Source organism: Pan troglodytes, chromosome 1, assembly GCF_028858775.2.
Source record: "Pan troglodytes isolate AG18354 chromosome 1, NHGRI_mPanTro3-v2.0_pri, whole genome shotgun sequence".
Classification (NCBI taxonomy): domain Eukaryota; kingdom Metazoa; phylum Chordata; class Mammalia; order Primates; family Hominidae; genus Pan; species Pan troglodytes.
In genome coordinates, this window is record NC_072398.2 from 178779116 (window position 1) to 178805066 (window position 25951).

Genomic DNA, 25951 nt, shown 5'->3' on the forward strand with positions numbered 1-25951 from the left:
AAAATCATTTTTATATGCATGCCATTTCAGATAGGTTGCACATTTAATGTCTACTAATGCTAAGAGCAAATGAAATTTCTCACAACACACAATCTGACACATTCAATATACACCTACAATATTTAACAGCATTTTATGGTCATTATAAAAATATTAGTAAACAAATAATCAGATTAACATATTTACCTACTGCATCTACTATATGCATCTATACTGTAATCAAGTCTCAGATATCATCCCTAACATTATAAAGCTTATAATTTAGTCAACAGTAAACAAGGCTAAGTAAGAAAATTTAAATAATAAATGATTTGAATAACAGCACAGGAGACAGCAAGTGATTAATCTGTCAGATAAAATTAACAGATAAGTGCTACAGAATAAGTAGTACAGAAGTTCAAGAGGTTATTTAAGTTCATCATTCTTCATTTGATCTCTTTGCTCAAATATCACTTTCAAAGGGAAGTGTTATGTGAACCCCCAGAAAAGGTGATGGCTCCCCTTATAAGGGGACAGATACAGACGGGAGGCAGCCAAGGGTACCCCAGCAAAACCCCACCTTCAAGTTTAAAACAGCATGAGGGCTGAAAAACCGAATTGCCCATCCTGGATGAAGCCTGCCCTTTTCCAACTGATTTTTTTTTTTTTTTAAGTTCCAGGATACATGTGCAGAACATGCAGATTACATAGGTATATGTGTGCTGTGGTGGTTTGCTGCACCCACTGACTCATCCTCTAAGTACGATCCCCACCCCCGCAAAGGCCCTGGTGTGTGTTGTTCACCTCCCTGTTTGACTGATTCTTTCTGGATGCCCACCTGCGCACTGCACACTGGGAGGACGGGGTGGGGCCTTGGGAAGTTCACTCCGTTTGCCTCTCCTGTTCCTGTGTGGTAACATGGGATTCAATCTGTGAGATGGGAGCCTGTTAACAGGAACCCCTCTCGCTTTGCTGAGTTTTTTCCTTTTTGCCTTCCCCCTCACCCTTCAAAGTGTCTGTGAGCCTAGGCAGGGCGCGGAGGCTCACGCCTGTAATCCCAGCACTTTGGGAGGCCGAGGCAGGCAGATCACGAGGTCAGGAGATGGAGACCATCCTGGTTAACACGGTGAAACCCCATCTCTATTAAAAATACAAAAAAATTAGCTGGACGTGGTGGCAAGCGCCTGTAGTCCCAGCTACTCAGGAAGCTGAGGCAGGAGAATGGCGTGAACCTGGGAGGCGGAGCTTGCAGTGAGCCGAGATCACACCACTGCACTCCAGCCTGGGCGATAGAGCGAGACTCCGTCTCCAAAAAAAAAAAAAAAAAGTGTCTGTGAGCCTAATCTTTCCTGGTTGTTTGACAAGAACCCGCTTTTTCTACAACAACAATCCCTCATGGCACCCCATTCTTGGTCCTTAAAATATTTATCACCATCTATAAATACACATCAGTGTGATTATTTGTCAATCTCTCCCACCAGACTGTAGGCACCACAAGGGCACCCACCAGACTGTGTTCACCATGTATTCCTGGTGATTCACATAGAGCCTGATGTGCTAATGTGGTATCTATTTCAATTAATACCTGCAGAATGAATAAATGAACAGTGTATAAGCAGCTGGTCAATAAGTTGTACTGAATTCCAATTACGATAACTGATTCAAACAAGCATCAAAAATGGATGCTAAACTATTAAGTAAATTATTATTGGGGAAGAAACTATTCACAGTACCTCAGATTATCATTCCACAGGTAAATCACTAATTTCAAAGAAGGAAATGTATGTTTACAATGAAGAGATATAGAAATCATCACCTTAGCCAAATGATTTAACTCAGTACCACCACAACAGTTTAACAAGCTGACATTATGCACTTTCCAATATGATGCAATGAAAAATATAAAACATCACCTATACAGTATTCTTGCCAAAACATTTAGCCGATTTAATCATGAGGAGACAATAAGACAAATCTAGAATGTGAGGCATTCTGTATCTGATCTGAACTTTCCAAAATATTAAATGTGGCTAGGCGCAGTGGCTCACATCTTAATCCCAGTACTTTGGGAGGCTGAGGTGGAGGATTGGATCGCTTGAGCCCAGAAGTTCAAGAGCAGCCTGGGCAACATCAACAAAAATAAAAATAAAAATTAGCCAGGTGTGGTGGTGCAGCTACTCAAGAGGTTGAGGTGGGAGAATCGCTTAAGCCCAGGAGTTCGAGGTTACAGTGAGCTATGACTGCACCACTGCATTCTAGCCTAGGTGACAGAGCAAGACCTCGTCTTTAAAAAAAAAAAAAAAAAAAAGGAAAAAAGATTATTCTCAACTAGAACAGACAAAATATTAAATAACCAAGTGTCAGGCACTGACTTGATTCTGGATCAAGAAAACACACATATACACACACACAGCATAAATTAACATTTTGAGAACAATCTCAGAAGAAATTTGGATATGGACGATACATTGGGTGACACATTGAATTAATTATCATTTTCTTAGATGTGATAATGGCATTCTGATTTTGTAGGGGAATGCCCTTACTTGTTCTCTTAGGAGATGCCTGCTGAAGTGTTTAGGGAAGAAGCGTTGTGTTGTCTGCAACTAACTTTTAAATGATGTGAGAGTATATGTGTGGGAAGGGAAGAAAGGTGTGCAAAAGGGACAAAATGGTAAAAACTGATAACTCTAGCTGAAGGATATATGGGTCTTAATTGTTCTAGTCTTTCCATTTTTCTGCAGGCTTAAGATTTCTTAAAAGAAAAAAGGGCACACTGAGCTGATGGGTGGTAAACATTCCTTCCTACTCTAAATAAAAAAATTCTAGACAAAATTAATTATGTTAAAGAGTTTAGCACTTTGGGAGGCCAAGGTGTGAGATCGCTTGAGGCCAAGAGTTTGAGATCAGCCTGGACAACATAGTGAGACTCCGTATCTACAGAAAATTTTAAAAATTCGCTGGGTGTGGTGACACATGCCTGTAATCCCAGCTACTCATGAGGCTGAGGCAGGAAGATTGCTTCAGCTCAGGAGACGGAGGTTGCAGTGGGCCATGATGGTGGCACTGCACTCTAGCCTCAGCAACAGAGTGAGACCCTGTCTCAAAAATAAATAAATAAATAAATTCTAAATAAAATATTTTAAAAGAGTTTAAACAGTCAAATTCAAAAGCAAGAAAGGGAAATACACAGATGCCATAAACCTAGAAGGAAAGCAGGAACTGAAGAGTGGCAGTCCATAGGAGTATCAAAACTAGACAGCAACCTTTAAGCCTGGGTTTTGAAAGGTAGCAGGAAGAATAAGAATTACTGGCTGCAAACATAGAAATTTATGCACCAGAGGGGCCAAACTGAGCTTTCTACATGAATCCAGGAGCTACAGAAAAAGTCCCCTCCATGGTCCCAAGACTCAGCAATGGAGCAGGATGGAATAGAGTGCCAACAAAATAAACCATGAGAAATTAGAATTCCTAACCTAGTCCTCACTCAGGAGAAAGAATGATATTAAGTCTTCTCATCCAGGAACATACTAGGGTTTGCCTTTATGCTAACCCAGCTCTTCCTATGAGTTTTAACAGTGTTTTTAACTTTAAAAAGTCATTAAATATTGGATAGTCAGGGGAGAGGGTACATGCAACTACAAAGGAGTAGCAATAAGGATCTCTGTGGTGATAGAATTATGCTGTATCTTAACTGTGATGGTGAATACACAGCTGCAAAGGCTGATTGGACTGTGACATCAGAGCTGTGGCTACTACAGAAGGGAAAAATGGATTTTGGTGACTTTGGTGGATAACTGATAGTTTTTGCTACAATGGGTGGAAACTTCCTAAAGAGGCAACGCCTGAAGGATGAGATTTTGGCAAGTGAAGGCAGAAAAGGGCACTATCTTCTCACACACCCATGTGAAAAGGCTAAAGGAGGAGAAATAGCTTGCCAACTGCAGACTCAGAGTTTTGGTGAAGAAGGCATTGCTGCCAAGTACCTCTGCTCCACCCTCAACTGAAGAGAAAAGGGGCTCAGTTTCCTATTAAACACTGCTGGTCCCACCATGCCTTTCCTTACAGCTTACATGGAAAAGTCAGATAACTCAACCAGAGTATGCAACATTCCATTAGTGAGTAGTGTAATCAGTTTTTGTAACCTTTCTCACCTATATACCCTCCACCATTTTCTACCCCTTCTGAAAGGAAAATCTTGGGGCCCCAAAATCACTAAGCTAAAGGGAAAAGTCAAGCTGGGAACTGCTTAGGGCAAACATCCCGCCCATTCTATTCAAAGTTACCCTTCTGCTCAATGAGATAAATGCGCATCTGTTGCCTCCTTTGGAGAGGCTAATCAGAAACTCAAAAGAATGCAATCATTTGTCTTTTATCTACCTATGATCTGGAAGCCCCCTCCCTGCTTCCAGTAGTCCTGCCTTTGCTTTGAATTGTCCCGCCTTTCCGGACAGAACCAATGTTCATCTTACATATGTTGATTGATGTCTCATGTCTCCCTAAAATGTATAAAACCAAGTTGTGCTCTGAGAACCCTGGGCACGTGTTGTCAGTGATACAGGAGTTAACAAGAAATCACTTAGGCAGATAGTAAGGGTACGAAAGTCCTCAGTAAGGCTTTTCTTTTTAATGAAAAGTAGCCCCAAATCATTTTCTTTTTTCTTTTTGAGACAGAGTCTCACTCTGCTACCCAGGCTGGAGTGCAGTGGCATGATCTCGGCTCACTGCAACCTCTGCCTCCTGGGTTCAAGCGATTCTCCTGCCTCAGCCTCCCGAGTAGCTGGGATTACAGGCTTGTGCCACCATGCCTGGCTAATTTTTGTATTTTTAGTAGAGATGGGGTTTCACCACGTTGGCCAGGCTGGAAATCATTTTCTAACAAAGAGCAGTCTGTGAAGTCGAGCTGCAGACATAGACAAGGAAGCTGGGAGCTTGCACGGGTGAATGCCAGCAGGAACTAGGGACTAGACATGCTCAAGATGGAGGCTCCATCTTCCCTTCTCTGCCAGCCGCATGTACAGTAAGGAGCAGATAAGATGGCACCTGCCAAGGAGAAAGTTCGTTTGCATAATAAGATTAGGGTGGGGCAACCAGCCTTCCCTGCATGCTATGTAAACTTCATACCTGATCGAACCAATCTGTGAGCTCTACATAAATCAGACACCGCCTCCTCAAGCTGGACTATAAAATCCGGCGCATCCACCACCTGCCAGTCTTTTCCCTCGGAAGACCCCTCTCTCTCAATAGAGAGAGCTGTTTTTCTTTCTCCTTTCTTCTGTTTATTAAACCTCCGCTCCTAAACTCCTCGTGTGTGTCGGTGTCCTAAATTTTCCTGGCACAAGACGATGAACCTTGGGTGTATACCTCAGACAACACAGTTGCTTCATCGGGACCTCTTGAGGGTCCTCAACCTTGGCAAAATAAACTTTCTAAATAAACTGAGACCTGTCCCAGATGTTGGGACAATTTAGTTCCTCTTCAAAGACTCAACTTCCTGGTCATAAGTTGTAAACAATCCTACCCCTTCTTCTGTTAAGCCTAACTGTTTCTTCTTTACCGCCACCCCTTCACAAATCGCACTTTTACCCTATATGGAAAAGTTTAAGCCTTGGCCAATAGGGATCAGCTTAGATTGTGCAGTCCGACCCATCCAACAGGGGAAAGACACAGAAACAGGAACTGTGTTAGGGTTAAAAACCCCTTCCTTCATTTGGTGTGCTCTTGTATTTGTAACAGGCATAAGCAGCACCCTTCGGCAGAAGTAAAGTGCCTTGCTGAGAAAACTTCTAAATGCGGGTTTCTTTTCACTACACTGAGCACTTGTTTCCAACAAATCTGGGGGCTTGTCCAGGATCCCATTCTCCTTTGGGAGGGGCTAGTTATTATCTTTCATGGGGAGACGCATCCCACTGCCTCGTTGTGGTGGCCCCAGGAGTGGAGGATCGAATCTCGCCCAAAGTGACGAATAAATCCAGACTCTCAGCAACATGGGCTATAGGGAGGATCCTTAAGAATTCCTCAGTGACCAGATAACTCTGTGCATAGACCAAGGTAAGAAACGTCACTATTGGGGCAACAAAGTATTCCTTGGTGGTTGGGATCTCTGTAGGTTGAAAGTGTGTGAGTGAGACACGCCATTGGGTGCGAAGCGAGTGTGGAGTCCGGACTTGGTTCTGTGGTCACCTTGTAGGTCTTAGGGCAGTTTTCCAGTCAGCGGATTACACCAACCCGCCAATACTAAGAGGAACCTAAAATTCTTACGAGGGAAGCAGCCAATAAGGACAAAGTGGGTGCTCACAAGAGTGCAAGAAACCTCCAGTGGGAAAAGGGGAGGTTCAGCCTCTAGGACACGGGAGTGCAAGAAATCTCTAATACGAGACATTTAGCCTCACCAGCCGCCAGGATGGGAAATACCCCAAGTAAAACAGGGACTATAAAAGGCCAAGCAGACAATAAAATTCCCCCTGACAGTCCCCTATGCCTTATGTTAAAATACTGGAAGGATAATGAAAGGACAAAACACAAGAAAAGACAGCGTATGATAAAGTATTGCTGTTTTTATTTGGACTAAGGAACCCACCCTCAGACCTTCAGTCTTTTGGCCAGAGTTTGGGTAAAATGAGAACTGGATATGTCAACTCCTGATCCAGTAAGTCAATGATAAAAGTCCAGTTTCTCAAGAGGAGACAGACGATGCTCTATGTTGGAGAAAAAGACCTGTCCTTCTCTATCCCCTAAAGGATGAGAAAGCAAAGCCAAACTCAATACCTCCCAAAGATGACCTACCTAAGTCAAATTCTGTATCTAAAGATGCATGGGATCCTCTAGACCACCTTCCCCTGCCTACCCCTCCACCCTAAGTGGAACACTCAGTCCCTCCCCTCCCTACCCCTCCACCCCAAACTGAACACTCAGTTCCCCCCCCATATAACCCTGCCCCATGGGCCTTGCCGCCCCATATCCCCACTGGACAGCCACCTGAACATGCCCCTTCCTCAGGAAAGCTCCAATGGGAAATAGAACAATGCCAAAGGGATATCCAAAACTTTCCTTTCCTCCCTTCCTCAAAGAAGTCTACCCCAACCCTTTTTCCCTTAAGGGAAGTACCACTAGGAGGAGGGGATATTGGCTTTGTAAATGCCCCCTTAACTAGTTCAGAGGTTAGAAATCTAAAAAAGGAACTCAAACCACTGTTAGACGACCCTTTTGGAGTCGCAGATCAAATTGGACAATTTCTGGAGCCACAACTGTACACTTGGGCTGAATTAATGTCTATCCTAGGTATTCTCTTCTCAGGAAAGGAAAGAACCATGATCTTCAGGGCTGCCATGATAGTCTGGGAGCGCAAACACCCTCCTGTTCAAAATGTCCTTGCAGCAGAGCATAAATTCCTGGCCCAGGACCCTCAGTGGGATAACAATAATGAAGCCCACTGAGAAAACATGAGAGATCTCAGGGACATGATAATTAAAGGGATTTGGGAATCAGCTCCTTGAACCCTAATGTTTCCTGATCATTTAATGTACAACAAGGGAAAGATGAAGGGCCCATAGAATTCTTAGACTTAAGGAACAGATAAGAAAATATGCAGGTTTAGACATAGAGGACCCACTGGGACAAGGAATGTTAAAGCTCCACTTTGTCACCAATAGTTGGCCGGACATTACAAAAAAAATACAAAATATAGAAAATTGGAAAGACCATCCCATAGAGGAACTTTTAAGAGGCCCAAAAGGTGTATGTAGAGAGGGATGAGGAAAGGCAGAAGCAAAAGGCAAAGATTATGCCTGTCCACCCTACAACAGGGAACTCTTCAACAGGGAGCCCAGGAAAATAGAACTTGTAGACCTTCTAAGCACCTGGCTGTCTGACCCCTATACAGGAAGCAAAGGGATGAAACCTGAGAGTCAGGGAACAGGGAGGGGGAGAAGGGAAAACAGATGTTTCTAGTGTGGAAAGCCAGGACATTTTAAGAGGGAATGTCCCGAATGGGAGAGGGAAAAGAAAGTCCTTCCACTCATGACATTTGAAGAAGAATAGCGGGGTCAGGTACTCTACATCTTCCATCTTGAGTCCCACCAAGAGCCCCTGATAAATTTAATGGTGGGACCCAAATCAGAGATAGTCACTTTCTTAGTCGATTCAGGAGCAGCTCGCTTTCCCTATGTTTTCTCCCATCAGGCTTAGCATGTTCAGCAGAAAACCATACTGTCTCAGGGTTTATAGGGGAAGGATTCAGGGCAAAAATTCTAGAGGAAACCAAAATCAAATATAAGAATAAGTCGGCCACTACTAAGTTCTTATTAATTCCCAAAGCAGGAACTAATTTATTAGGAAGGGACTTAATGTTAAGGTTAGGCATAGGCCTATACGTTAATCAGGGAAAACTTACTTCCTTAAACCTGGTCACCACTTCGGAAGAAAGCCAAATCCATCCCGACATATGGTCAAAGGAAGGAAATCGAGGAAAGCTACAGGTTCCTCCAATCCATGCCAAATTAAAAACTACCAGGGAAGCAGTAAAAACAAAACAATACCCTATTCCCTTGGAAGCCAGGATAGGTTTAAAATGTATAATTGAAAGCCTTGTCCACGATGGACTCCTTGAACCCTGTATGCCCCCTTATAACACTCCAATATTGCCTGTAAGGAAGCCAGACAGGTCATCCCAGCTAGTGCAAGACCTCCAGGCTATTAATCAAATAGTTCAAACCGCCCACCCTGTTGTTCCCAATCCTTACACCATTGTCAGTAGAATCCCATACAACCACCAATGGTTCATGGTGATAGATTTAAAAGATGCCTTTTGGGCTTGCCCTTCAGCAGAAGATAGTCGGGACATGTTTGCCTTTGAGTAGGAGGACCCTGACTCTGGTAGAAAACAACAGTACTGATGGATAGTCTTGCCCCAAGGGTTTACAGAGTCCCCAGATCTATTTGGTCAAATATTTGAACAAGTTCTAGAAAATTTCTCCCTGCCTTCATCCATATGCCTTCTCCAGTATGTGGATGACCTGCTCATCTCAGGAGATAACAAGGATCAAGTAACAGCAATTTCAGTTAACTTCCTAAATTTCCTAAGGGAACAAGGGTTACAGGTCTCAAAGAATAAACTCCAATTCGTAGAACCTGAAGTGAAATACCTAGGACACCTAATCAGTAAAGGCAAACGAAAGATAGGACCCGAACAAATTGAAGGTATGGTATCTTTGCCTTTACCTGAAACAAAGCAGGAACTTAGGAAATTCTCAGGATTGGTTGGATATTGTCATCCGTGGATTAACTCTTATGCCTTAAAAACAAAGCCCCTATATCAAAAACTCACTCAAGAAAGACCAGACCCTATAAACCCTCCTTTGGACCCCATCAGAGATCCAACAGGTAGAAGAAATAAAACACCTACTTGTAACAGCCCCCATTCTGGCCTTGCCCTCCTTAGAACAGCCATTCCACCTTTTTGTTAATATAAGCAAAGGAGTGGCCTTAGGAGTACTCACCCACAAACACGGAGGCCACCAATGGCCCGTAGCCTTCCTGTCAAAAATCCTTGACCCCGTAACCCGTGGATGGCCCGAATGTGTCCAATCCATAGCAGCAACTGCCTTGCTAACAGAAGAAAGCAGGAAAATAACCTTTGGGGGAAACCTCATCATAAGTACCCCTCATCAAGTCAGAACTATTCTTAATCAGAAGGCAGAGAGATGGCTTACTGACTCAAGAATTTTAAAATATGAAGTTATCTTATTAGAGAGGGATGACCTAACACTAACCACTGACAATTCACTCAACCCCACTGCTTTCCTAACAGGAAATCCAAACCCAGAAGAATCTACGCATAAATGCTTAGATCTAATCAGTTCTCAAACTAGAGTCAGACTGGATCTAAGCAAAACCCCTTTCCAAACAGGGCATCACCTCCTTACAGATGGTTCCCCCCGGATCATTGAAGGAAAAAGGTACAACAGGTACTCCACAGTTGATGGGGAAATCCTCAAAGAGGTAGAGTCAGGAAGACTGCCAAATAACTGGTCTGCCCAAACATGTGAATTCTTTGCATTAAACCAAGCCTTAAAATCCCTGCAGAATCAAGAAGGAACTATTTACACTGACTCCAAGTATGCCTTCAGAGTAGTCCATACCTTTGGAAAAATCTGGACTGAACGAGGCTTCATCAATAGTAAGGGCCAAGATTTGGTCCACAAAGAATTAATTTTGCAAGTATTAGAAAATCTTCAGCTGCCAGAAGAAATTGCGGTTGTCCATGTCCCAGGACACCAAAAGAATCCATCTTTTGAAAGCCAGGGAAATAACCTTGCAGATCAAACAGCTAAGCAAGCTGCCTCTTCCGAAAAGGCACCCATTTTCCATCTATCCCTTTGTCTCCCCCTCCAGCTGCGATCCCCATCTTCTCCCACGTAGACCTTTCTCTAAAGAAAATAGGAGCTCAGGAGAGCCCAGAGGGAAAGCAGGCATTACCAGATGGAAGGGAAATGCTGTCTAAGCCCCTCATGAGGGAAATATTGTCACAGCTTCATCCAGGAACTCACTGGGGTCCTCAAGCTATGTGCAATGTAGCCCTCAGAGTCTATGGGTGTATAGAGTACTAGGCAAGTGGAAGATGGTTGCATCATGTGCAGAAAAACTAGTAAGGAAACCCTAAAGAAGCAGCCTCCCACAGGAAGAAACCCAGGGTTAAGGCCATTCCAAAGCATCCAAGTTGATTAAACTGAAATGCCCCCAATCGGCTGCCTCAAGTATTTATTAGTCATAGTAGACCATCTCACCCACTGGGTAGAAGCCATACCCTTCCCAAGCACAACTGCCAGTAATGTAGTCAAAGCACTGTTGGAACATATCATATCCAGGTTTGGACTAATAGAGAACACTGATTCAGACAATGAGACTCACTTCACTGCACACATCATTAAGGGGCTAACCCAAGCACTAGGAATAAAATGGGAATATCATACTCCCTGGCATCCACCTTCATCAGGGAGGGTAGAAAGAATTAATCAAACTCTAAAAAATCACCTAACCAAATTAATCTTGGAAATCCAGTTACCATGGACAAAATGCCTTCCCATTGCCTTACTAAGAATCCAAACTGCCCCTCAAAAAGATCTTGGCCTGGCAGGGTGTGGTGGCTCACACCTGTAATCCCAGCACTTTGGGAGGCCAAGGAGGGTGGATCACAAGGTCAGGAGTTCAAGACCAGCCTGGCCAATATGGTGAAACCCCATCTCTACTAAAAATACAAAAATTAGCCGGGCATGGTGGCTGGTGCCTGTAGTCCCAGCTACTCAGGAGGCCGAGGCAGGAGAATTGCTTGAACCTGGGAGGTGCAGGTTGCAGTGAGCCAAGATCACTGCACTCCAGCCCGGGTGACAGAGTAAGACTCTGTCACACACACACACACACACACACACACACACACACAAAAGATCTTGGCCTGAAATGCTCTATGGGCTGCCTTATCTAAATTCCACTACTGACCTTCCCACATTTGAAACAAAAGATCAGTTTCTAAAAATATATATATTTGGTCTGTCTTCCACCCTTTCCTCCCTCAGGACTCAAGGCCTCCTAGCGCAAACTCCACCCCTCGAATTCCCAATTCACCGACACCAGCCCAGAGATCACGTCCTTATCATATGTTGGAAAGAAGGAAAGCTTGAACCAACCTGGGAAGGACCTTATCTAATACTCCTTATCTAATACTCCTAACCACTGAGACAGCAATCTGAACGGCCAAAAAAGCATGGACCCACCACACTGGGCTAAAAGGGGCCGCAACCATTGCAAAGTCATGGACCATCATTCCACGATCAATACCCTCCAAACTAACATTCAAAAAGGTTTAATCCGTCTTTTTATTCTTCCTTTAGCTACCCAAGGACAACTTATTATCAATGTAACCCGATCACCCTCCCCACAATTACATTCGATGCCTGTCTTGTCATACCCTGTGGAAACCTCCATAGTCAAAGACAGCTAGCTTCTTCAGAAAAGTACCTCTGCCCCCCATCCCCAGAAAAACCAGCACCATCCCCGACCCTTGCAATCAACGACCACAAGCCTTCCAGGGGTTATGTTATAGTTGGGGAGATATTATCTGGACCACGAAATATCAGGGCTGGACCTCCTCAGAGGGTCGCACCGCCCTAAAACTCTACCTCCACTTCACCAAAGGAACCACCCCCTCAAATTGCCAAAACCACCAGTGCAACCCAGTACTTCTCTCTATTCCTATCCCCACCTCCACTGACCCTATCCCCACTTTAGAGCACCTTTATGGCCTAGGAGCAGATGTCACTGCAAAAGACCCTACAGGCATCTTTGAAATGAGGTTTGCTCCTCCTCCTCCATCTCCCCCCATTACCCGCTTCCCAAAACCACAAAAATCAAACCATTTCTCGCTTCATGCCTACTGACAAAACCAAAGTAGCTATAGTAGAAGTTAAGGATTTACAGCAAACCCTAGCCATAGAAACCAGTTATCAAGATGTAAATGCCTAGCTGGAATTGATTAAATATTCCATTCGCACCCTAAATAAAACAGATTGTTACGCTTGTGCAACAGGCAGGCCAGAAACCCAAACTGTTCCCCTCCCACTCGGATGGGCCAATCCATCAGGCAAAGACTGTATGGTAGCTCTCTTCCAGCACCCCACAGCCTGGGGAAACATGTCATGTGCCACTCACTCACTATTTTCCCCAAAGGTCAGGACCCCTATGGGACAGCCCCCAAGGGCCATTCAACTTCCAGCTCTCGATGCCAATTTTACCTTGTGTCTTTCACAACAAGGGGAAAATTTGACATTCCTTGGAAACCTGATGGGATGTAGTGGGCCTAAACCTTTTCAAGAGATAACCAATCAGTCAGCCCTAGTCCATCCCCGAGAGGATGTATGGTGGTATTGTGGGGGACCAATATTTGGTACACTGCCAAGCAACTGGAGTGGCACTTGTGCTCTGATTCAATTGGCCATGGCTTTCACCATGGCATTTCATCAGGAAGCAGGTAACCAGAAGAAAAAAAGAAGCCCCAATAAATGGGTCCTTTGACCCTCAAGTTTACATAGACAGCATCAGGGTCCTGCGGAGGGTACCAAATGAATTCAAAGCTCAAAACCAAATAGCCGCCAGGTTCGAGTCTATCTTATTCTGGTGGTCCACTATAAACAAAAACGTAGACTGGATAAATCACATATACTACAATCAACAGCAATTCATCAATTATACCAGAGATGCCATAAAAGGAATTGCTGAAACTAGGCCCCATCAGCCAGATGGTCTGGGAAAACAGAATAACCCTTGACATGGTGTTGGCCAAAAAAGGCAGAGTCTATGTCATGATCACGGTCCAGTGTTGTACTTTTATTCCTAATAATACAGCCCCTGATGGGACAATCATAAAAGCCTTACAAGGCCTTACCACCCTAGCAAATCAATTAGCCAAAAACTCTGGAATAGACGACCCCTTTACAGGCCTAATGGAAAGGTGGTTTGGAAAATGGAAGGGACTCATGACCTCAATCTTTACTTCCCTTGCAATTGTTAAAGACGTACTCATCCTTGTCGGTTGCTGTATCATACCTTGTATTCGTGGGTTAACCCAAAGGCTCATAGAAGCAGCTCTCACAAAAACCTCCCCAACCTCTCCCCCTCCGTACTCAGATAAGCTCTTGCATCTTGATAATCAAGAAGAACAACAAAGCCAGATCCTGTTAAAGGAATCTGAAGATGAAGAACTGTAAGACAGAAGAGGGGAAATTGTTGGGACGACTTGAGTTCCTCTTCAAAGACTCAACTTCCTGGTCATAAGTTGTAAACAATCCTACCCCCGCTTCTGTTAAGTCCAACCATTTCTTCTTTACCCACCCCGCCCCTTCACAAATCTCACATTTACCCTGTTTGGAAAAGTTTAAGCCTTGGCCAGTTGGGATCAGCTTAGATTGTGCAATCCAACCCTAGCCAATAGGGAAAAGACACAGAAACAGGAACTGTGTTAGGGTTAAAAACCCCTTCCTTCCTTTGTTCGGTGTGCTCTTGCATTTGTAATAGGTGCAAGCAGCACCCTTCTGCAGAAGTAAAAGTGCCTTGCTGAGAAAATTTCTGTCTAAGTGCGGGTTTCTTTTGGCTACATCAAGCACTTGTTTCCAACACAGATATTGGGGGTTCACACCCTTAAATAATCTTAAGACTTGAAAAAAACCAACATGACTCCTAGTTAGGAAAAAGACAAGGATTCCTGTTCTACAAGAATACTTCCAGTTTTCTGCTGGAAATTATTGCTCTACATAATAACTTATCTAAAAATACAAAATAAAATAACATAATTAAATTTACATTTCTGATTCCCCATCACCAAATTAGCTTTACTTGTTTAGCTCTTGCATGAGCTTAAATATTGCTCAAATTCATATTTTTTCTGAAATTACCTTTCTATGGTCAACGAACTCTAAAACGAAGGAGCCAGCACTGGGAGGGAAATTAACATTGTGACCATTGTGACACAAAATAACAGTGATTTTTAAATACCCTTTTCCTCTGAATTTAAGTCAAATCTTTTTGAAAAAAAGCATATTCCTGATTTAATAAGATACAATGTTATAAATGATGCAAGTAACATATATGCATCAGCATTATCTTCTATAGATCTCATTGGTTTCTCAGGTTCAATCTCTAAGAGAAATAAAAACATTTTCTTACCTTTTTCCCCTTACACACGTGATAAGGAACAGACTTCTCGGTGCTTACTCATGATGTCTGCTGCACCACCAGCCAGTCCTGCTGATTCAGTATGCTCTGTTTGATCCTAAAGGAAAAACACATTGCTCATTACACTTGCTGAAACAATAAGCCCTCATTTTCTTCATATAAATCTATCATAGCCAGACAAATGAAAGCAATAGGGCTGAAACAGTAAATACAATTATACCTTTGGATTCAAAGACCTGGCTTGCATACAAGGTAGCAACAGAGACATTTTATTGTCTGAAAGGCCAAAAGTTAAATGTTTCAATGAAGAAGAGTTTTTGCACGTTTATTTTCAATGGATAATGCAAAGTGAAACATCAACAGCAGGCACTTTCTACCCAATGACTTTAATTATGTTAATTCATAAGTATATAATTTGCCTTACAATAGGCCCTCCAAGAATCCAAAGCTAAGAAAACTGCTGCTTCACAAGAATGTCCTTCTAGTGCGATTTTTTTTCTATACACGTAGAATTCTTGAGTTTCACAAGTTTCCAGTTGTGATTTTTATTGCCAAACTGTTTTTTTTCTCCAAATGGAGTCTCTTGATTCCAGTCCTCCTCCAACTGCTTAGAAGCAATGGATCTATTAACCCAGTATTAACCTTCACTATCAGGTGTGCATGCAAAAGACAAAGGCTCTTCAAATATTACTTCCTTCTTGTGAAAATACGACAATATCCATTAAGTTATGGTAGCCCAACTATAACTGCTTAGAGACAATGTAAAATTCTTTAAGGGCCTAATTTAGCCTTGAACAAGATTAGTAGTTGAAGCTAATCAGAATAAAACTAAGACTATGAATATTATATTATCAGTATAAAATATCTAACACATAATCATAGTATTTTCAGAACACGTAAGTATCTTGGAGATAATTTAATGAACACTACTTAATTTTAAAGATAAACTGAGGCAGCAAGAAAAATTTCCTGACATTACAAATATTCTATTATCAGATGTGAAAATGATATGCTTAATAAAAAATAAGAGAATAAGTAAAAGGCCTAAAATTCAAGTTTCCAAGACCCAATAAAGAATAAAGAATGAAAATCACTGGTAAAAGATTTCCCTGTCTTGAGAACTAGAAAAATATGCACATGCTATGATATACTCTAAATGAGAAGAGCTACTGACACTAAGAAACAGATTTATATCTATTAAATAAAGGACTAAGTCATATCAGAAGTATGAAAGAATAAAAATACAAACCAAGGTCAAAATGAGAATGAAAGTAAAGTAACCACTCCTCTAATACCTAGCTAATTAAAGATTTTCTTAAACAAAATTAACTCTATAGATTCAAGGTCAAATCATATATATAGTTTTTCAATATGTGAGGCAAGTCCAATCATAGATAATTTTATATATCAACTTGACTGAGACATGGGGTACTCAAATTAAATACTATTTCTGGGTATGTCTGTGAGGGTGTTTCTGGATGAGCTAATCTCATTTGAATCAGTGTACTGAATAAAACAGATTGCCCTCCCCAGTGTGACCAGACATGATCCAATCCATTGAGGACGTGAATAAAATAAGGCTTGAGGAAGAGGGAATTCTCTCTGATTGGTTGAGCTGGGACATCAATCTTCTGCCCTCAGAATGGGACTTACATCATTGGCCCTCTAGTCTCAGAATGACACCACCAGCTTTCCTGGGTCTCCAGCTTGCAGACAGCAGATTGGGAAACTTCTCAGCCTCCATAAATGTGTGAGCCAATTCCTTATAATAAATTTAAACACACACACACACACCCCTCCATATACTATTGGTTCTGTTTCTTTACAGAACCCTAATACAAATAATATTACAGGTTTTTCTATTGGAATTATATTCCAGTCTCAGCTGGCAAAGCCTCAACTCTAGCTAAATCCAACCATCCACCTACTACATACATTCCCCTAAGTAGCTGAAATCTGGCTGGTGGAAAATCAAACAAGACCACTAGTGGTTAGTCTCAACTTTACTATTTTATTTTATTTTATTTCATTATTTTTGAGATGGAGTCTCACTCAATCACCCAGGCTGGAATGTAATGGTGCAATCTTGGCTCACTGCAACATCCACCTCCCAGGTTCAAGAAGTTCTCGTGCCTCAGCCTCCTGAGTAGCTGGGATTAAAGGCATCTGCCACCAGGCCCAGCTAATTTTTGTATGTTTAGTAGAGAAAGGGTTTCACTGTGTTACCCAGGCTGGTCTCAAACTACTGACCTCAAGAGATCTGCCTGCCTCGGCCTCCCAAAGTGCTGGGATTACAGGCATGAGGCACCGCGCCCGGCCACATTTATAACTTTACATTTTCCTTAATCTGCTTTCAACCTGCACCTCATCCCCTCCTGATATGCTTGGTATCCTTCAATTCAAAGTATCCTCTATTCAATTCTTCCAGAAAATAAACTTCTAGACCCCTGCAGGATGAAGGGGAAAGTTACTTGGCTACATAGGATTCTGCAAAACTAATCATTCTTTGTATCATATTCCAGCCAATCTACTTTCAGTACCACACCTCACCTAAGCCCTTAGAGAACCTTGGAGTCTCTATATCACAAATCTCTCTAAGGTGCTGTGGGGCTTCTCAACATATCTTCCTCCGCAGGCAAGCAGCTTATTGCGTCTTCAGTTTGAAGACCTTCACTCTTTCCATTTACTGAAACCTTTCATCCACTGTTATCTCCTCTTCTGTTCTTACTTCTTACCATTTTATGAGGGTTTCAAGAAAGAAAGAAAATAAATGGTGTGTGTGAGGAAGGGTCAATAAATCCTCTCTTTTTTTGAGACACAGTCTTGCTCTGTCGCCAGGCTGGAGTGCAGTGACACGATCTCAGCTCACTGCAACCTCCACCTCCCGGGTTCAAGCAATTCTCCTGCCTCAGACTCCTGAGTAGCTGGGACTACAGATGCACGCCACCAGGCCCGGCTAATTTTTTTGTATTTTAGTAGAGACAGGGTTTCACTATGTTGTCCAGGCTGGTCTCAAACTCCTGAGCTCAGGCAATCCGCCCACCTCAGCCTCCCAAAGTGCTAGGATTACAGACGTGAGCCACCGCACCTGGCCTCATCCTGTTTAATTGTAAGTCTCCATTCTTACCTTTGAGAAGTGACATACAATAAAATAAAATTATTGCATTCATTCTTAAAAGTAGACTTAAAGTTGCTAATGCCCTAATAAATAAAGAAATAGTTCAGAAAAATAAAGGAAGGGAAAGGGAGACACAGAGAGAAACCAACAAGCAATATGTAGTGAAAAGAAGAATTCCATCACCTCCCATGGAGAATATGCTTCTCAGATAAAGAGACAAATAACGCCAGTACTTTTTACCCAGAATGAGCATTACAGTAATGACTTATTCATTGCCTTTTGACATTACAGAATCATTTTTTGGAAGGAACAAAAGAAGTTTAGTAAATGGATAGATGGATAGGTATACAACATAAAACAGTACAAATGTCTTCAATACAGTTCAAGATACATGAGAGGAAAACAAAGAATTTCACAGAACTCCTCTAATATTCCACTCAAATGTCATCTCCCAATGTGAAATTAATAATTACAATAATTAATCACATAGTTCTCTGTGTTCCCATAATGTTTATATTTCACATTACATGTAATTTCTCTCTTTACAAAACGACTACACCAAACCATAAGTTCACCCAAGACAGGAAACCCTTTTTATTCATCCTTTTATTCCAAGGCCCCAGCACAATTCTTTTCACATAGTAGTATTCAAAATATGTGGAATGATTTAATTATTTAATTAAGTATAGCATATAACACACTACCATGGCAAAGATTCCAAAGAAGTTCCTAATTTCATCACCCTCATCCCATTTCTACAACTGCCTTAGCTTAGGCCCTCATCAGTTCTCGCCTAGAGTGGTTCATATAGTTACCAAACTAGTGTTATTGCCTTCATTTCTCTATAAAATATATCCTTCATAATCTTAACTGAAATAGCTTTCTAAAATCATAAATCTGGCCAGGTGCAGTGGCTCACACCTTAATCCCAGCACTTTGGGAGGCCAAGGTGGGTGGCTCACTTGAGGCCAGGAGAGTTCAAAACCAGGCTGGCCAACATGGCAAGGCCCCATCTCTACTAAAAATACAAAAATTAGCCAGGCATAGTGGCATGTGCCTGTAGTCCCAGCTATTTGGGAGACTGAGGCAGGAGGACAACTTGAGCCTGGGAGGTGGAGGTTGCAGTGAGCTGTGATCATGACACTGCACTCCAGCCTGGGCAACAGAGTCAGACCTTGTCTCAAAAAAATAAATAAATAAAAATAAATGTTTTACTTTGAAATATAAAAACTGAAAAGCAAAGGGAATGGGAAAGATAAGGATCTAAAAAGATTATCTCCCTGGGATGTATAACAGAAGACTAAAATTTTAACTGTAATATGAAGGAACGTTAAAGAACCATCATTTAAAATTAAGAAACAAAGATTTTAGTTCTTACATAAACTTATAAGGAAAGGTGACAGGTATAAAGATGATGTTTAAAATATAAAATGCAAGAAATTCATAGGAATCTCTGATATGAACATGTTTATAACAGAAGAATTATTTGTGAGGGTGAAAATTTCCAAAATCCTGGCCATAGATTTTAAAAAAGAAAATAAAATGATGATATATTTGAAAATATTATCAGTTAAAGATGTTTCCTATCTTGGCTGTGATTAATACTATTCTCTGTAAACAAATTCAGTATCTGACCAGTAATCAAACTCTTAAATTTTATTTTATTTCTTAGAGATGGGGTCTCGCAGTGTTGACAAGGCTAGACTCAAACTCCTGGGCTCAAGTGTTCCTCCGGCCTCAGCCTCCTGAGGCTGGGAGTAGCTACGACTGCAGGTACACACCACTGTACCCGGCTCAGTAAAGAAACTTCTTAACATTTCTGCCAGAAAGTCTGACAAAGTGTTCAAACTCAACAGGTACAAAATCACATTCAATCTTCCAAGTCCTCTCTTTCTGTTCCCAATCTTAGTCTGAGCAGGGTTCTCAGGTAGGGATGGCAGATTGTATTTTTTTAAATGGCTGCTACTATATCTCCCATCCCACATGATTTTTTAATGTGATTGTGATGTAGCACCTGTGACTCAGGTGTCACAGTCACATTAAGAAGATAGTGTGGGATGGGTGATTTCAACTGAGTGGTGAAATCTATGTCTCCTTCCTCTAAACCTGGGCAGACATTCACAACTACCTCATCTAATGGAGTATAACAAAGGGGAAACTATGTAACTTCCAAGACCAGGTCATGAAAGGTAATACAGTTTCTGACCGCTCCTTTTGGGACACTCACTCTTGGAACCCAGTAACCATGCCAGAGAAACCACACGGAAAGCCCACATTTCGGTGATCTGCCCCATGAATCTCTACACATGTGAATGAGCAAGCCTCAAGATGACTCTAGCCCAGCCACTGTCTGACTACAACTGCATGAAAACCCTAAGAGAGAAATACCTGGCCAGGGGCGGTGGCTCACACCTGTAATCCCAGCACTTTGGGAGGCCAAGGTGGGCAGATCACCTGAGATCAGAAGTTCGAGAAGAACCTGGCCAACACGGCGAAACCCCGTCTCTACTAAAAATACAAAAATTAGCCAGCTGTGGTGGCAGGCACCTGTAGTCCCAGCTACTCGGGAGGCTGAGGCATGAGAATCTCCTGAACCCAGGAGGTGGAGGTTGCAGTGAGCCAAGATTGCACCACTGCACTCCAGCCTGGGCAACACAGTGAGACTATGTCTCAAAAAAAGAGAGAGAGAGAGAACCACCTAATTAAGTAAGCCCAATCAATCCCCAGAACCATGAGAGATAATTAAATTGTTATTTTAAACCACTACATTTTGGTGTAATTCAAATGGAACAGCAGGTTAGTAATCTGATAGTCTTCAAACCAATCTCATATAAACATTTTAAAGAGAAGAATAAAAACCTTAATAGGGACAGGGAAAAAAGATGACCCACTGATGGTAGCCACTCAATAAAACAAGCTTTGGGTCTCTTAGAGTACAGTTTAGGAAACAACTAATGTTACTCAGGCAAAAAGCGAGGTAAGAGAGGGGTTTTACTCCATCTACAGTAGCTTATCAAAGTTTTCCTCCAACCCACATACACTGCTACTAAGTAGAGTTCCAGTAAATGCATTTTTTCTGACTCATTAATGTTCCAGTGCCATTTTACTACTTATATATTGGCACCGCAGGAACTTACCTAGCAGCCAGCTCCTTAATGAGTAAGTGCATTATCATCCACTTGTCTCATAAACTCAGAAACTTAAGTACAATTCTAGATACTATCCTCTCCTCCCAACTCTACATTCAATCGAACATCAAGTCTTATCAATCTTACCTCTTAAATCTTTCAAATCCATCCACTTCTCTCCATTCCCACTGCCATATCCCATAATGCCTCCATCTTTCTGTTGCCTAGATTTTTGCAAGAATCCTAGTCTCCCTGCCCCCTGTTTTGTACCCATCTAGCCTATTCTCCACACAAATACAAAACCCAAATCTGATTGTATCATTTCCATACTTAACATCATTCAATGTCATCCTATTGCCCTTAGGATAAAGTCCATACTTCCATAACATAGCTGACAATGTTCTGTTCTGTTTGATTTGGTTTCTGCTTCTCTACTATGACATCTTATTCTCTATTCTCAAATTCTTACTCTATGCAGTAGTCATCTTGATCAACACAAACCCTCAATTCTCAATCTTGCCTATTTTCCAAAACACACCTTCATACCAATACATGCTACAACATGAATGGACCTTGAAAACATTATGCTAAGTGAAAGAAGCCAGTCATAAACAACCACATATTATGTGGCTCTATTAATATGAAATGTCCAGAATAGGCACGTCCACAGAGACAGAAAGTGTATTAGTGTTGCCAGGGGCTGGGGAGAGGAGGAAATGGCGTGTGGCTACTAATGGGTAGGGAGTTTTTGGGGTGATGAAAATGTTCTGGAATTATAAATGGTGATGGTTACACAACTCTGTAAATATACTGAAAACCACTGAATGTGTGCTTTAAAAGTGAATTTTATGATATATGAATTCTATCTTAAAAACCAGTTAAAAAAAAAGTCTTCATCCATATTATTTTTTAAGCCTTGAACCCTCTCCAAACTTTGCCCCTGCCATTGTCAGTTGACTCTTACTTGTCCTCCTCATTCTATCCAAGACATCACTTCTTCCATTAAGTCCTTCTGATCTAGGTCTGAGATAGGTGCCCCTTCGATCTTGTGTACCTTTTACCCCCATCAGAGCACTTATCAACTGATCCATGATTTTTCTAAAACTGTCTGTCTCTCCCTTCCAGACTATTAAGGTTTCTCAGGATAGAGATTGCTTCTTTTGTCATTGTATCCCTAGTGTATGATACCATGGATAATACACAGCATGTGCTCACTACTTGTAAATCAAATTAAAATAACTAAAGGATTTACTTTCGAAGAACTTCCACCTAGGAAATAGTCCCATACAAAGGATCCCAAGAGTTGTACTGGGACCACTAAAACTTCAATGTACTTACTATTTCAAAGTTTATTAATGCCAACACATACTAAAGAACAATTCAAGGCCGGGCACGGTAGTTCACGCCTGTAATCCCAACAATTTGGGAGGCCAAGGCGGGTGGATCACCTGAGGTCGGGAGTTCAAGACCAGCCTGACTGACATGGAGAAACCCCGTCTCTACTAAAAATACAAAATTAGTCAGGCATGGTGGTGCATGCCTGTAATCCCAGCTACTCAGGAGGCTAAGGCAGGAGAATCACCTGAACTCGGGAGGCAGAGGTTGCGGTGGGCCAAGATTGCGCCGGGCTGAGATCGCGCCAGGCCAAGATCGCGCCATTGCACTCCAGCCTGGGCAACAAGAGCAAAACTCCGTCTCAAAAAAAAAAAAAAAAAAAAAAAGAAGAACAATTCAGACTTAAACCATGTTTCTTCAAGGTTTTGTGCTGTCTATTCACAATCACAACTTATCAGAAAGTTCCTATTAGTTCGATATTTTACCTTTAAAGAAAGAAAAAGTATGATTCAAGAGTGTGACTACAGCAATGGAATATCTGGCAAAACTGAGTCTGGAATTTTAAATCAACCATTAGCAATATGTAACATACCTGGCTTGATATTTAATCCAAATGAACATCTTTTATGAAGAGTCACTGGAGTTTGGTAGAAGGAACACTGGTACAAAAATCTGGCTGATCCAGGCTTGAATTCATGTTCTATTATTTATTTTATTATTATTATATTTTAATAGAGACAGGTTTTTGCTGTGTTGCCCAGGCTTGTCTGGAACTCCTGGGATCAAGCAATCCTCCTGCCTTGGCCTCCCAAAGTGCTGGGATTACAGGCATGAGCCACCATACCCGGCCCATGCTATATTATTTAATAGCTGTTGCTACTTTGAGCAAGATAACCTCTCTGAATCTCAGTTTCTTTACACTTTATATGAAAACTATACTTTGCGGGATATTTTTAATGATGATGAAGGTATTTATATAAAGTGCCTTGCACAGACCTGATATGTAACTGCTCAATAAATGATAGCTATTATTACTCAACATCAAAAAAGCAATTTGTGTGAAAGAATTAGAACAGAAAGGCAAAGATGCAATTTGAACCATGAAACCAATCAGTGGACTAGTTTGTTTATACAATTAATAATCCATTAGGGCAACTGGTCTTAAGTGATCAACTCAAGTCTGAGCAATGAAACAGAAAACTAGGAACGAAAAAGTAACCTGATGTTCAACTTTCTGAAGAGGCTAAGTAAATTTGATCCTAAAAAGACACCCTTTGAATATGAACACCCTTACAGTGGCAGAAAAAAGAAATGAAATAAGCTCTGAAAAGAGCTTTATTCCTGCAGATCAAGACCAAAATACATTAAGAGAATAGGATCTGGGAAGCTGACATTGTTGCTTCCCCACATTCACACAGGGCTTCAATTTCCAGGATATCCATCTGGCATCTTTCACAAACATCAAATTCCCAGTCAAGAGCTATAAAGAACAAGGTGAGTGTTTTCACCTAGTTCACACCAAACAAAAAGCAGAGTAGTTTAACAAATATTGGAAAATGTGATAACAGACGTATCAAATATACATAGGCATTGAAATCGCTAGAACAGCAACTGATCTGCGATTGGGACTAAAAGAAGGAGCATGCTTAATTCTCACGTCTGGAGTAATCAGACTCAAAATGACATAAATTTGTATATACATGTCACAGGGACAGAAACTATTGAGATATACAACATCCCTGTGATGGTTAATTTTACATGTCAACTTGACTGGGACAAGGAATGCCTAAACATTTGATTAAATATTATTTCTGGGTGTGTCTGGGAGAATGTTTCCAGAAGAGATTAGCATTTGAATGGAACTGAGTACACCGGATTGCCCTCCCCATGATATAAATACATGCCTACATACATATATATAATTCTCTCTGTGTGTGTACACACATAACGAGACTTATCAAATGAAACTGACTCACAAAATTATGGAGGCTGACATATCTCGTGATTTACTGTCTGCAAGCTAGAAACCTCTATCTCCGGGCCGCGCACAGTGGTTCGTGCCTGTAATCCCATCACTTTGGGAGGCCGAGGTGGGCAGATCACCTGAGGTCAGGAGTTCGAGAAGAGCCTGGCCAACATGGCGAAACCCCGTCTCTGCTAAAAATACAAAAATTAGCCAGGTGTGGTGGCAGGCACCTGTAGTCCCAGCTACTCAGGAGGCTGAGGCATGAAAATGCTTGAACCTGGGAGGTGGAGGTTGCAGTGAGCCGAGCCGAGATCATGCCACTGCACTCCAGCCTGGGTGACACCACGAGACTGTCTCAAAAAACAAAACAAAACAACAACAACAACAAAACAGAAACCTCTATCTCCTTCTGGTTCTATTTCTCTGGAGAACCTAAAGTGGTATATAAATTGTTTATCCATGACTGAAATATTAATTAATACCATATTAGCCGAAGTCTGTATCTCCAATTTTGAGATGGTAGACATCTCTTGGATTATCTTTGCCAACACAATTATAGAACTGTCTACCGCCACGCCATACACACATATACTTTCATCACAAGATAAAACGCCATATTCAGGGAAAACCTATCCACCTAACCAGTTTATTAGCCTGGTGTGAGCTCCTGACCTAAGTTGAATGAATTACAGACCCTTCTATGCTATGCCTGAAAGATACAGCTACAATAGCTGCCTTTGGATTCTGTGAGATATTGTCATATCCTTATAACTGTTATTTTTTTTTCTAACTTAGCTCCAGTGGATTGCCTTAACCTGCAACAAGAATCTTAACAAATATATCCCAATAGTATGATATAAATTGAGGCAAATGGCATCAAAATCAGTTTCAACTTTAATTGGGCACCTATACCTTCAAAGATCAGACCCTAAACTGAGATATTCTGTTCTACAAGTAGATAATAAACAAGGGATAAATTCATGGAAAGAGGGATGGGTCTTATATTTCGGATCATTCTAGGTGGCAATCTAACAGGGAGATATAATTTGTATACCACAAATTGTGTGAACCAAGAGTAACAACAAGAGTATACATAGACTTCCAGTTTCTAGTGCAGCATTTAAGTAGCTTGGAAGTCACTATTCTATCCGAACAACAAAGTAAAAAAAACTGAAATATCAACAACTCTTCTTAGATGCATAAAAGAAGTGAGGTGGCCAGGCATGGTGGTTCACACCTGTAACCCAGTGCTCTGGGAGGCCAAGGCAGGAAGGCTGCTTGAGGCCAGGAGTTTGAGGCTAGTCTGGGCAACATAGCGAGACCCAGTCTCTATTTAAAAAAAAAAAAAAAAATTTAATTAGCCAGGCATGGTGGTGCACACTTGTAGACCTAGCTACTCAGGAGACTGAGACAGAAGGATCGCTTGAGCCCAGAGTTCAAGGTTATAGTGAGTTACCACTGCACTCCAGACTCGGCAACAGAGTGAAACCCCATCTCTTAAAAAAAACCAAAAAGCTGGGTTTGGTGGCTTCACCCTGTAGTCCCAACACCCTGGGAAGCCGAGGTGGTCAGACAGCTTAAGCTCAGAAGTTCAAGATCAGCTTGGGCCACTTTGCAAAACCCTATCGCTACAAAAAATACAAAAATAGGCCAGGTGTGGTGGCGCACGGCTGTAGTCGCAGCTACTTGGGGAACTGAGGTGGG

At 41.7% G+C, this 25951-nt stretch overlaps 1 protein-coding gene across 5 annotated transcripts in view; it reads right to left on the minus strand.

The window, feature by feature from the left end:
• ZFYVE9 (zinc finger FYVE-type containing 9) overlaps positions 1 to 25951 on the minus strand; it is a 205675-nt gene that overhangs the window by 117050 nt on the left and 62674 nt on the right. For all 5 annotated transcript variants that reach the window (XM_016918251.4, XM_016918269.4, XM_063817586.1 and 2 more), the window contains exon 2: positions 14692 to 14797. The gene's annotated coding sequence lies outside the window, so the exon portion shown is untranslated. The remainder of the gene's footprint in view (positions 1 to 14691; positions 14798 to 25951) is intronic.